Source organism: Balaenoptera borealis (assembly GCF_965194805.1).
Source record: "Balaenoptera borealis genome assembly, chromosome: 11".
In the NCBI taxonomy this organism is placed as follows: domain Eukaryota; kingdom Metazoa; phylum Chordata; class Mammalia; order Artiodactyla; family Balaenopteridae; genus Balaenoptera; species Balaenoptera borealis.
Window position 1 is genome coordinate 49,374,214 of NC_138868.1, and position 14,684 is coordinate 49,388,897.

Here is a 14,684-nt window from a genome sequence, read left to right on the forward strand (position 1 = left end):
CTCACGGGCCTAGTTGCTCCGCGGCATGTGGGATCTTCCCAGACCGGGGCTCGAACCCGTGTCCCCTGCATTGGCAGGCATTTTCTCAACCACTGCACCACCAGGGAAGCTCTGGACTGAACTTTTTAATGCCTAAGACTTTAGAATTCTAATACCAAAAGTGACTAGGAAAGTCATTTTCCCAAGAATATTTAGAGGAATGGGGAAGGGGAAAACTAAAATAACATGGTGGCAGGCAGAGGATGGAGATAAATAAAGGAATATCCTGATTATACACCACAGAGTCCAGCTCATTCAATGAACAGGTTACACAAAGATGAAGAAAAAGGAGGAAGAGGGCCAAGAGGAGAAAGAAACTGACAACAAAGATGAGTCTCTTCTAGAAATAGGAAGGGGCATTTGAGATGCCTCACAGGCTGCTTCCAGGAGATGCTTGCAGTTACTTCTCGTTATTAACTACTGCGATATTGTGATATAATAAGAAATATATATCCAGTCTGTGTCCAGGTTCCTGGCACAGAGCTCCTAAAACTCTTGGAACTTCATGAGTTACAGGGATGAGAGGAGCCTCTTTTGTTACTCATAATAAGGCCCTGTCAACCATACTGAGTTTATGTAAATGAGATAACTCTGGATGGGCCACCAAGATAGCTTCAGGATGGAGGCTGGTTGCCAGAGAAACCAGCCATGTGATTAAAGGGTTGGAACTTTCAGCCCCATACCCCCTCACACCTCCAGGAGGGAAAGGGGCTAGAGACTGAGTTAATCACCAGTAGCCAATGATTTAGTCAATCATGCCTATGTCATGGAACCTCCATAAAAACCCTAAAGGAAGGGGTTTGGAGAGCTTCTAGGGTGGTGAACACATCCACATGCTAGAAAAGTGATGCACCCCAACCTCCACAGCCGCAGAAGCTCCTGTAACCAGGACACTTTCAAACCTCACCCTATGTGCCTCTTAATTATATCTTTTATAATGAACTAGTAAATAAGAAAAGTCCCTGATTTCTGTAAGTCGTTACAGCAAATTATCAAACTGGAGGAGAGAGTTGTGGGAATCTGCAATCTTTTTTCTGTTTTTTTTCTTTTTTTGGTCACAGGATCTTAGTTTCCCAACCAGGGATCAAACCCATGCCCCCTGCAGTGGAAGCGTGGAGTCTTAACCACTGGACAGCCAGGGAAGTCCTGGAATCCCCAATTTTAAGACAAGTCAGACAGAAGTGTGGGTAACTAGGGACCCAATATTAGCAACTGCCATCTGAATTGGGAGGGCAGTCTTGTGGAACTGAGCCCTTAGCCTGTGGTGTCTGCACTAACTCCAGGTAGTTAGTGTCAGAATTGAATTAAATTCTGGGACACCCAGTTGGTATCCACACAGAATGAGAGAACTGCTTGGTGGGGAAAACCCACATTTTTGGTGTCAGAAGTGTTCTGTGGTTGGGAGCAGATCTTAGTAATTATAACTAGTGATCATTATTAGTCCCTTCTAATCAAAATAAAATTATGGGTAAGACTCCTCATGATGTTAGCACTCATAGATTATATGATATAGACAATGTGATTTAAAGGTGATTTCAAGAGAATTAAATGAAATCAGGGGAAACACCTGTTTCAGTGCCTGGAATTCATTCAGTCAACATTTATGAACAAAAAGCACCATGGCAATGGGTAAAAGCACAGAATCTGGCATTGGGTTGTCTGGGGTTGAAATCTGGGTCCTATATTTACTAGTCTTGTGATATGAGCAAGTTTTATCTCCAGCTCTATATTTCTTCAACTGGAAGATGGGGATTATAATAATGAGTTGTTAGGAAAATTAAATTAGATAATACCTGTAATATCGAGTAGAACAGTTCCTGACTCTGAAGTAGACATCAATAGTATTAGATATTTTGGTGGAAATAGAGCAGAAAAAAAAGTGGCAGCTGGTGCTACCCCCTTCAAGGGTCTTACAGTCTAGTGTGAAAACCAACCCACATATAAGTTTGATATAGTGCTGAAATGTTGTGATTGAAGAATAATCAGGGATACTAGGGACTCACAGGGAGAACTGACTGATGAGACCTAAAAGATAGGGAGTCAAGAAGGATAAGTAGATGTGGAATGGTTTCCAGACCAACTGTGGAGGTTAAGGAAGATCATGAAGCAGTCAGATAGTTACAGGTCAGGAATGACAAAGAATTCAGTGCCATAGGAACACAGACAGCGAGGATCAGCTGGAAGAAAGGGCTGCAAACACAGGCAAAGATCACTGGCAAAAACGGTTGATATGACAAGATTTAGGCCTCTGTGCAGGAGCAGATCCAGGTTTCATGGAGCCTGAAGCTCATACAATTAGGAAAACCATCTTTAAGAAAAAGAAAACATAATTATAAATCCAAAAGTAGGTACAAAACAGAATATTTTTTAGAAAAAGAAATACCTTTAAAAGAAAAGGAATTATAAAAAATTATAACACTGACAACTATAAACCACAAAATCCAGAAAGATAATATAAATATTTATATTAACTGATTGATAGATCTGTAAAACTTTCTTCCTACATTTTTGTCTGTATACTTTTCTTCTGTCAATGATTTTGTATTGTTTTCTGTAGTGAGGATAGAAAAATAGTTTAGTCTTTCTTCTAACATGGTATCTAAATTTGTTACTATTTGATAGTTGAAAAGTATAAAAACATGTGACTTCACAATGCTGTACCATTTGTAGTACTTACATGTGTGCCCTATAAACACAGGAATTCTGATGAATTCTCTTTCGCATGATTCTCACCCAAAAAGGGGGAGAAAAGTTTGATGCATTTAAAATGGTACACACTACTTTACAAGTATTTTCCTGACAGAAGAGAACTTCCATTTTGACAAGTATAAGTGAAAACCAAATCCTGTACTATTCCACATTGGAAGAATTTTCCAGAGATCAGCTTCTGGCTCTGTATATTTCAAATCTTCTTTCTCTGCCATTAATACGCTCTTCAAGTGTCAGCACTATGGGTCACATTCATATTGCACAGTGCCCAGATCGTGGTGTTGAAATATCAAGTTCCACTAAAAGAAACTAGGGCTTTTTCAAGAAATGTCTGATTCCAAGTCTAGGGCAGAAAATATAGTCTAGAGCTTCTTCGCATACTAGATAGCAAAGAAGTTAGGGTCATATCAAAAGAACTCAGAAGCCAACTTTAAAGGGCTCTCACAATTAATGACTGGACAATTTGAGCTTCAAAGGGATGAAGATTAAAATTTACTGAAATCCATCTGACAGGTTTAAAGTTGATCACTTTCAGAAAATGCCAGGGAACCAATTCATTCTTTTGAAAATATTACAATAAACTATTTAATAATTAAATTATTATCAATAAGTTAAATGAAGAAAAAGAATCAACCATTTATCCTTCTTTTCCTATTTGATCTCTACCACTGGGTTACAAAGTAGTAGATGAGGGGAAGTATCTCTTTAGAAAAGTATTCTTGCTTATAAATACTAAAAAGAAAATCAGAATTTCACCATTTTGCATCCTCCAATAAATTATTGGATCTAAGCTTTGAGCATGAACAACCACTATCACAAAAAGAGAGACAATCAGACTTTATGTGCCTCCTGACTGAAAGAACACAAAACACTGAAAGCAGCAAAAATAAGTCTAGTCCAGTCTGGATCAAGCTGCCAATTTATAGGAAAATACAGAAGACAGAGGCGTTGACACTACCGAGAGTATGCAGCTAGCAAAACGCAGGCTGTAGGAATAGGTCAAACATCCCAAGTTCCTCATCAGATAAACTTAGATAAGAGAAAGGGGAAGAGAGGAAGGAAGCCTTGTAGAGTAATAGAAAATTGAAAGACATATCATATTGTTTTTCAATGGGTAGGACTAAACTATAGTGACTAGGAATGAACATGTGGGCAAAAATAAACTAAAAAGAGACATAAGGTAGTGTATATATGTCCATGCCACTCTCTCACTTTGTCACAGCTTACCCTTCCCCCTCCCCATATCCTCAAGTCCATTCTCTAGTAGGTCTGTGTCTTTATTCCCGTCTTGCCACTAGGTTCTTCATGACTTTTTTTTTTTTCTTAGATTCCATATATATGTGTTAGCATACAGTATTTGTTTTTCTCTTTCTGACTTACTTCACTCTGTATGACAGACTCTAGGTCCATCCACCTCACTACAAATAACTCAATTTCATTTCTTGTTATGGCTGAGTAATATTCCATTGTATATATGTGCCACATCTTCTTTATCCATTCATCTGTTGATGGACACTTAGGTTGCTTCCATGTCCTGGCTATTGTAAATAGAGCTGCAATGAACATTTTGGTACATGACTCTTTTTGAATTATGGTTTTCTCAGGGTATATGCCCAGTAGTGGGATTGCTGGGTCATATGGTAGATAGCTAGTGGGAAGCAGCCGCATAGCACAAGGGAGATCAGCTCGGTGCTTTGTGACCACCTAGAGGGGTGGGATAGGGAGGGTGGGAGGGAGGGAGACACAAGAGGGAAGAGATATGGGAACATATGTATAGGTATAACTGATTCACTTTGTTATAAAGCAGAAACTAACAAGCCATTGTAAAGCAATTATACTCCAATAAAGATGTTAAAAAAAAAAGAGACATAAGGAAGCAATTACTATAAAAGTCAGGAAAGTGTTTACTATTGAGGGAAGGAAAAGGGTTAAAGTTGGGATAGGGAACTTGAGAGACACAGAGAGAGGTAGCTGTTGAATTCTACAGTTTGACTCAAGTAGTGGTTACAAATCTGTTTGTCTTATTGTTTCCTGTCTCTGTATTTTATATTCTTTAAATAAGATTTTGAAAATGAAGGAGGGTGAGGTATAAGGTGGGGTGGTGAAGTGGCTAGGCCAGGGTAGAATCAGAGCATTGTTGGCTTCCCTTGGTAACAGCTCCCTGACAGTAAGCAATGCCAATATTATTTCTAATACGATCTGAGGGATTTGCACTTATTCTAAGCTGGAGAAGGTGTGAACCAGGGCATGTTTTCCTGGGACCAACCTCCTTAAGAGTTTAATTATCTTTAGTGCTTTACCTTTGAGGTGTGGGAACAATTATGTTTATATTGTAGTTTACATTGTGATTTCTATCAATTCTTCTGTGGCAGACACAGAAGTGTGCCATCCAGATCCTCCTTCAAGAAGGCACTTGCTGACCAGCTGAGGGGAGTGAAGGGAACAGCCAGTCTTCAGTGGTCAGATCCTTCAAATCAGCCTCAACTCCAGAGTGGCTATTCACCTGAGGCCTTCCTGGGGCAGCCTGGAGCCCATGACTGAGTGACACAGAATATGAAACAAGACCTGGGCACTGTAGCCTGACACAGGATGCTCTGAAGGGCTACACTCACAACACAGCTCCCTAGTTGTTGACGAAGGTTTGTGGGGCCTGTATCACAGTTCAGCTTCTTCCTCTGCCAAATCTGGCTCACGTCCCTTTCTTTCTCAGGTGTTGATCCCTAATAAACATCTTGCACACCAAAATTTTAGCATCTGCTTCTGAAGAAACTGATCTGCGACATCCTTTAAGGCCTTGGTAAAGATTGCAAGATCTAAATGGATTTGAATAATGGGGTGGTGAAGAATAAACAGCACAAAAATAAAATAAGGGATGCATAACATTCCTACACTGGTCAGAAGGGAGCAGCATCCTTTCAAGGGTGAGAGAATGCAGGCCTTCTGGAAGTGACCACCAGGCAGGAAACTAAGCAGTGGCCAATGGCTCTGTTGAGAGCAGTGGGGAGGAGCATGAGACATAGCTGTCAGCTGGGCAACTTGTTAGTAAGTGATAATTAGAAAACAAAACTGGAGGATAGGGGCTTCCCTGGTGGCACAGTGGTTAAGAATCCGCCTGCCAATGCAGGGGACACGGGTTTGAACCCTGGTCCGGGAAGATCCCACATGCCACGGAGCAACTAAGCCCATGAGCCACAACTACTGAGCCTACGCTCTAGAGTCCGCAGGCCACAACTACTGAGCCTGTGTGCCACAACAACTGAAGCCTATGCGCCTAGAACCTGTGCTCCCAACAAGAGGAGCCACCACAATGAGAAGCCCGTGCACCACAACGAAGAGTAGCCCTCGTTCTTCGCAACCAGAGAAAAGCCCACGTGCAGCAACGAAGACCCAAAGCCGCCAAAAATAAAATAAATAAAATAAAATAAATAAATTTATCTAAAAAAAAAACCTGGAGGATGAAGAAAAGGGAGGTAAAACTGATGAGCAGAGCAAGAATAGATATTTCTTCCACATGGCCTTGGGGGTAGAGGTGAGAGGAAAGGGTTTAAAAAAAAGAAAACAAAAAATCCAAGGTCTTGCAAATGGATTCCTTAGGGAAATGAGATGGACTTAATAATTAAATTGAACCAAAACAAGAACTCCTGCCTTAGTCCCATGTGCTCCAGGCTGGAATCATTCCTGGAAGAGCAGCCTTATCATCCTATGTACTGGGGAGGCACCTATGCATGCAATTGCAGATCACCCCTCTTCTATTTGACAAGTTATATCTATAAAGCTTACCCAAAGCCTTTCTCGTCTCAGCACCTAGTTATTCTGGGTCACTGAAGTCACAATAAACTGGGAAACTGGGAATCTTAATGTAAGGTTTACAAATACAGGGTAGCAGCCTCACAAGCAACTGCTGGTCTTAGTAAGAGTATCACAGACTCTCTCAACCACACATTTTCCTTGCTCTTCCTCCGCCTCCCATTCTAACAGAGCTATCTTTCTTATGCCCTCCTATCTTACAATATTTTTAAGGCCTTAGTTCAATCATCCAGATTCCCACTAAAGGTACATGGAAGTTGTAGGCCCTTCTCTTACCACTGGATGGTGCTAAAGAAACTGATCAGATTAATTCTGATAAGTTCTCAACCTCTGCACTGTTAACAATAGAGACCAGATAATTCTTTTTTGTGGAGGACTGTCCTATGCATTATAGGATGTTTAGTAGCAACCTTGGACTTTCCCTATTAGATGCTAATAGCACTCCTGCAGTCATGAAAACCAAATACTTGTCCAGACATTGCCACATGTTCCTGGGACATTTGGATTTTCCTAGCTGAGAACCACTATAAAATGAGAACCTGAAGCGTTTTGAATAGGAGGGAGAAGGAGAATTAGATTTTGATGGAATTTTTTAAAAGCTTTGTTGCTTTTTTTAAAAATGGCATTTATTCATTGAAAAAATCCAAAATGTGGAAAAAACATATAAAAGTAAATTAAAAACACACAAAATCCCACCACTCAGATTAACTTCTGTGAACATTTTATTGACCATCTTTCTAGGAATATGGACACATAGTTAAACATGTATAATTTTGCATACATGGAAATGTGTACTATATTCTCCTATAACTTTTTCCACACAAAATCTACTATGGACATTGTTCGAGATCAACAATATTGGTCTATTTAAATAATTAATTTTAATGCCTGCATAATATCCCTTCGTATGTAATTAACCAAGTCTCTACTGGTAGACAAGCAGGTTCCTAAATTTTTGTTATTATAAATAGCACTGCAATTAACATCTCCGAACAACCTGAAACTGTTGACTGAAATTGTTTCACGTGCAATATTTCTGCATATCTAGAATTTTTCCAGGACCCAAAGACTTAGCAAAGTGAGTTAGACATAGATACTTTCCCAAATATGTACACAGACTAGTAGAGAAAAATGAGCACAGGACAAAATAAAATGTAATAAGTGGCATGGAAATGCAAAGTAGAAATGTGGGCAAAACATGAAGAAAATATAACTGACTAGGGATCAGGGATGGCTTCACAGACGTGGGCCCAGAAAGAGTCAGTATAAAAGTTAGTCTCAGCTCCTTTTTATTCATAACAACCATTTGTTTAAAGGCCTATTTCCCTATTTCCCCTACACCCTATGCACAGGCCAGGGCTAGCATTTTCTTCTTTATATACCCGGTATTTATCACAGCGTCATGAACTTACTGAATCTTCAGTAAAGGTTTGCTGAATGGGGGTACTTATTGGAAATTTTCCTGCCTGGAGAGCATTGTCCTAAAAAGAGAAAGAAGGGAGAATCACACAGAAGCAAGTGGGCTATGAATACAAGTTTAAAATCACTCCCAACTTTCCAAACTCAAAGACGCACCAGGAAACAGTGATGGTAAAGAGAGAAGAGAGGAAGAGAGAAAGGTAATTTGATATGTACTTCTCTGATCCCCTTTCTTTCCTCTTCAGAAAAGCTTCTCCAAGAAGAAATCTGAATGATCTTGCAGAAGGCAATTTGAACGAATTCTAAGGCTTATACTACAATTCAGATGAGGTAGAGAAATATTTTATTCTCCTTATGTTAGTCTATAATCTAATATCCCTCCCAAATCCCCCTCCACTGGTTAGCAGGGGAAAAAAAGAACTAAAATTTCAATCTACTTTAAACTTAATCCAATCTGACAATTTAAATATACTTTTAGAAAGTGTTTGGGTCTATTGGATAAAATAATGCTTAATCACTCAGAGAGCCTCTCCTACCACTGAGTCTCTCCCCAAAGGAGGGTGGGAAGAGTGTGATCCTGCAATCTCCTGGTAGGAGATTGAGAAGGGACTCTAGCTGCAAGCTGGTTTTTCCTGATGTAGTGGCTAGTGGCTGCCACCTGCTGGTCTCTGGAGCACTCATCTTTGTGCACCTAATCGCTAAACAGGCTGAAAGATACCACTCCTGAATTGGCTAGTTAACAAAGGGTCTAGATTTTTGGCAGGGACAATGTTCCCGACTTGCTGACACCGTATCAAGGATTCTGCTGGCTGCAGAACCTGAGTTTACTGCCACATACTCCACCCCGAAAGCTGGCCCAGCAGTCCACACCACTTGACGGTTCAGTCAACTCACTCTGCTATGGTAGGCCTATGGCAGCCCACTGGGTTTCAAGTGAGCATCCACAGCACACAAAAACTCAGGGCATCTTTGTCAAGCTTAACCCCAGCACTTCTCTCTACTTGACCACGATGTGCTACGTTTCTGTGACTGAGTCCTAAAGTTGATACATGGCAAAATCCTTTCGGAATATCAAAGACCATTATTACCTCTGTCTTATTTCTTTTTACATTTCTTTTGTAAAATATTCTAATCTCCCTCTTGACAAATGAATACTTTTCATAGACTAAGGGAAAGTCCTAATCATGCCATCTTCATCTGCATCCTCGTCTCCAAATTTTGTTGTGCCTGATAACTATAAAACCTGTCCTCTTTTTACTTCACCTCCAGACCTTTAGCCTTGAAAATTTAAGGAGGTCTGAAAATTAGAGGGAGAGAGACTGGCAGAAACTGCCTGGTCAGATCACATCAGACTGGTCTTGAATTATCAAAGAAACATCCTATTTATTTTGAAAATCCCTTTACCATACTTAGGAATCAGACATTTTCAAAGCTTGACCATTCATTCAGTATATATTTACAAAGCATCTATTATGTGCAGTGTACTCTGACAGGTATGATGTCAGAGTACATTGCACATAAACTACCCACTGTTACTTTCCTATTGCTGCTGTAAAAAATTACCACAGACTTGATGACTTAAAACAACAGATCAATTCTCTTACAGTTCTGGAGGTGATAGGTCAAAAATTGGGTCTTCTGGGTCTAAACATAAATTATTGGCAGAGCTGCATTTCTTTTGGAGACTCTAAGGGAAAGTCTGTTTTCTTGCCTTTTCCAGTGTCTAGAGGCTGCCCTCCTTCCTAGGCTCATAACCCCTTTCCATCTTCAAAGCCATCAGTGACCAGTCAAGTTGTCCTCATGCTACATCACTCTACCTTTGATCCTCACACCTCTCTCTCATAAGGACCCTTCTGATTACATTGGTCACAACTGGATAATCCAGAATAATCTCCCAATCTAGAGATCTTTAATTTAATCACATCTGCAAAATTCTTTTTGCCATGTAAGGCAACATATTCAAAGGTTCTGGGGATCAGAACATGTATATATATTTTTTATCATACCTACTCACAGAGCCAGAGAGAAATAACTCTTGTTATTTCAGAAGGCTATAAAAGATGTGATGAATATTGTTTTACTTATTTTTAACTGAAGTACAATAGTTATACCAGAAAAAGCAGAGACTGCATGTGTCCAGCTCATGGAATTATCACAAAACAAACACACCAAGTTAACCACCATGGAGGAAAAGTTACAGAAGATCACCAGCCTCACAGAATCACCTCCCCTACAACATGCCCTCTTCTAATAACTATACCCTCTCTATTCCAGAGGTCCAACACCACAGATTAGTTCTGTTTTTGAACAGGTAAATTGAATGATTCAGTGTAATTGTTTTGTGTCTGACTTCCCTCACTCAACATTGTTTAGGAGATTTATATATGGATCTATCTAAATGGAACTATACTTAGTTCATTTTCATCATTGTATAATATTCCATTATATGACTATATAACAATTCATTTATCCATTATACCACTGACAGACATTTGGATTTTTTTCAGCTTGGGTGTATTTTAAATACTGCTGCTGTAATCATTCTTACACGTCTTTTGTTGCATTTATACATACATTTCCGTTAGGTTTGGGGTTGGCCAGAAAGTTCATTTGGCTTTTTCCATAAGATATGGAAAACCCAAACGAACTTTCTGGCCAACCCAATATATACCAGGAGAAGAATTTCTCAGTCATCGTATATCTATATATCTAGATATGTCTTCAACTTCAGGAGAGACTACCAGCCAATTTTTAAAGTAGCTGTACAAATTTATAACCTTACTAGCAATATGTGAGTGTCCCAGTTGCTTCACATGCTTACAAACACATAATATTATCAGTCTTTTTAATTTTAGCCATTCTGGGGTATGTAGTACTATCTCTCTATAGTTTGCATTTCCCTGATTACTACTGAGGCTGAGCGTCTTTTTTTTTTTTTTTAAACATCTTTATTGGAGTATAATTGCTTTACAATGGTGTGTTAGTTTCTGCTGTATAACAAAGTGAATCAGCTATACATATACATTTATCCCCATTTCTCCTCCCTCTTGTGTCTCCCTCCCTCCTGCCCTCCCTATCCCACCCCTCTAGGTGGTCACAAAACACCAAGCTGATCTCCCTGTGCCATGCAGCCGCTTCCCAAGGCTGAGCTTTTTTCATTCCTTATGACTATCTGAATACTCATTTTTATAAAGTGCCTGCTCAAAGCTTTCATCCATATTTATTTTGTGGTGGTTTTATGGTTCTTTCCATATTCTGCATGTAAGCATTTTATCAGATATATGTGTTGCATACATGGCTTCTCTGCCAAAATAAAACGTGTACATAAAATTGAAATTTGAATGTCAATTGATTTCTTATGGACCAAAGCTGAACCTCAGAAGCTGTGTGAACAAAGAAGAGAAAGGGAAATTTCTCTGTGCAGCCTCAGGAGCAGCAGATTAAATCCCCGCAATTGGCTTAATAAACCCTGCATCTGCAGAATACATGAATAGACAACAAATGTTCCCAAAATTGAGTGGTGGACTTTGGGAGCAACTGTAGACTTGGGGTTTGCTTTTTGGGTTTTATGTTTATCTTAGTTTAGTTTTTAGTGCTTGTTTTCATTGGTGGGTTTGTTTATTGGTTTGGTTGCTATCTTCCTTTTTTTTTTCTCTCTCTCTTTTTGTGAGTGTGTGTCTGTATGCTTCTTTGGGTGATTTTGTCTGTTTAGTTTTGCTTTCACCATTTGTATTGGGGTTCTGTCTGTTCATTTTTTCCCCCCTTTTCTTCCATGCCATGCAGCTGGCAGGGTCTTGGTGCTCTGGCCAGGTGTGGGACCTGAGCCTCCGAGGTGGGAGAGACGAGTCCAGGACACTGGACCACCAGAGACCTCCTAGCCCCACATAATACTAATCAGTGAGAGCTCCCCCAGAGATCTCCTTCTCAACACTAAGACCCAGCTCCACCTATCGGCAAGCAAGCTCCAGTGCTGGATGCCCCATGCCAAACAACTAGCAATACAGGAATACAACGCCACCCATTTGCAGAGAGGCTGCCTAAAGTCATACTAAGTTCACAGAAACCCCAAAGCACACCACAAGACATGGCTCTGACCACCAGAGGGACAAGATCCAGCCCCACTGCCCAGAACACAGGCACCAGTCCCCTCCACCAGAAAGCCTACACAACCCACTGAACCAACCTCACCCACTGGGGGCAGACACCAAAAATAAGAAGAACTATGAACCTGCAGCCTGTGAAAAGGAGACCCCAAACACAGTAAGTTAAACAAAATGAGAAGACAGAGAAATATGCAGCAGGTGAAGGAGCAAGGTAAAAACCCACCAGACCAAACAAATGAAGAGGAAATAGGCAGTCTGCCTGAAAAAGAATTCAGAGTAATGATAGTAAAGATGATCCAAAATCTTGGAAATAGAATGGAGAAATTACAAGAAACGTTTAACAAGGATCTAGAAGAATTAAGAGCAAACAAACAATGATGAACACCACAATAAATGAAATTAAAAATAATCTAGAAGGCATCAATCGCAGAATAACTGAGTCAGAAGAATGGATAAGTGACCTGGAATACAGAATAGTGGAAATAACTGCCACAGAGCAGAATAAAGAAAAAAGAATGAAAAGAATTGAGGACAGTCTCGGAGACCTCTGGAAAAACATTAAATGCAACAACATTCAATTTACAGGGGTCCAGAAGAAGAAAAGAAAGAGAAAGGCTCTGAGAAAATATTTGAGGACATTATAGTTGAAAACTTCCCTAACATGGGAAAGGAAACAGTCACCTAGTCCGGAAAGCACAGAGAGTCCCCATACAGGATAAACTCAAGGAGAAAGACACTGAGACACATATTAATGAAACTAACAAAAATTAAATACAAAGAAAAAATCTTAAAAGTAGCAAGAGAAAAGCAACAAATAACATACAAGGGAATCCCCATAAGGTTATCAGCTGATTTTTCAGCAGAATCTCTGCAGGCCAGAAGGGAGTGGCAAGACCTATTTAAAGTGATGAAAGGGAAAAACCTACAACCAAGATTACTCTACCCAGCAAGGATCTCATTCAGATTTGATGGAGAAATTAAAACCTTCACAGAAAAGTAAAAGTTAAGAGAATTCAGCACCACCAAACCAACTTTACAACAAAGGCTAAAGGAACTTCTCTAGGCAAGAAATACAAGAGAAGAAAAAGACCTACAAAAACAAACCCAAAACAATTAAGAAAATGGTAATAAAACACACATATCGATAATTACCTTAAATGTAAATGGATGAAATGCTCCAACCAAAAGACACAGACTGGCTGAATGGATATGAAAATAAGACCCATATATATGCTGTCTACAAGACACCCACTTCAGACCTAGGGACACATACGGACTGAAAGTGAGGGGACAGAAAAATATATTCCATGCAAATGGAAATCAAAAGAAAGCTAGAGTAGCAATACTCACATGAGACAAAATAGACTTTAAAATAAAGAATTGGGAGATTGGGATTGACATATATACACTGATATGTATAAAATGGATAACTAAGAAGAACCTGCTGTATAAAAAAGTAAATTAAATAAAATGCAAAAATTCAAAAAAAAAAGAAGGCTAAAATAGCAATACTCATATCAGACAAAATAGACTTTAAAATAAAGATTATTACAAGAAACAAGGAAGGACACTACAGAATAATCAAGGGAACATTCCAAGAAGAAGATATAACAATTGTAAATATTTACACACCCAACATAGAAGCACCTCAATACATAAGGCAAATTCTAACAGCCATAAAAGGGGAAATCAACAGTAACACAGAAATAGTGGGGGACTTTAACACCTCACTTACACCAATGGACAGATCATCCAAACAGAAAATTAATAAGGAAACACAAGCTTTAAATGACACAATAGACCAGATAGACTTAATTGATATTTATAGGCCATTCCATCTGAAAACAGCAGATGACACTTTCTTCTCAAGTGCACACGGAACACTTTTCCAGGATAGATCACAACTTGGGTAAAAAATCAAGCCTTGGTAAATTTAAGAAAACTGAAATCATATCAAGCATCTTTTCCCACCACAATGCTATGAGATTAGAAATCAATTACAGGGGGGAAAAAAAGTAAAAAACACAAACACATGGAGGCTAAACAATACGTTACTAAATAACCAAGAGGTCACTGAAGAAATCAAAGAGGAAATCAAAAAATACCTAGGGACAAATGACAATGAAAATACGATGATCCAAAACCTATGGGATGCAGCAAAAGCAGTTCTAAGAGGAAAGTTTATAGCAATACAATCCTACCTCAAGAAACAAGAAAAATCTCAAATAAACAACCTAACCTTACACCTAAAGAAATCAGATAACAAAAAACAAACAAAAAAAAAACCCCAAAATTAGCAGAAGGAGAGAAATCATAAATTTCAGATCAGAAATAAATGAAAAAGAAATGAAGCAAACAATGGCAAATATCAATAAACCTAAAAGCTGGTTCTTTCAGAAGATAAACAAAGCTGATAAACCATTAGCCAGACTCATCAGGAAAAAAAGAGAGAAGACTCAAATCAACAGAATTAGAAATGAAAAAGGAGAAGTCACAACTGACACTGCAGAAGCACAAAGGATCATGAGAGACTACTACAAGCAACTCTATGCCAATAAAATGGACAACCTGGAAGAAATGGACAAATTCTTAGAAAAGCACAACCTT

At 39.1% G+C, this 14,684-nt stretch overlaps 1 protein-coding gene across 1 annotated transcript in view; it reads right to left on the reverse strand.

Moving 5' to 3' along the window:
* The window catches only part of ZNF215 (zinc finger protein 215), a 259,348-nt gene that overhangs the window by 158,584 nt on the left and 86,080 nt on the right, over positions 1-14,684 (reverse strand). The window lies entirely within an intron of this gene.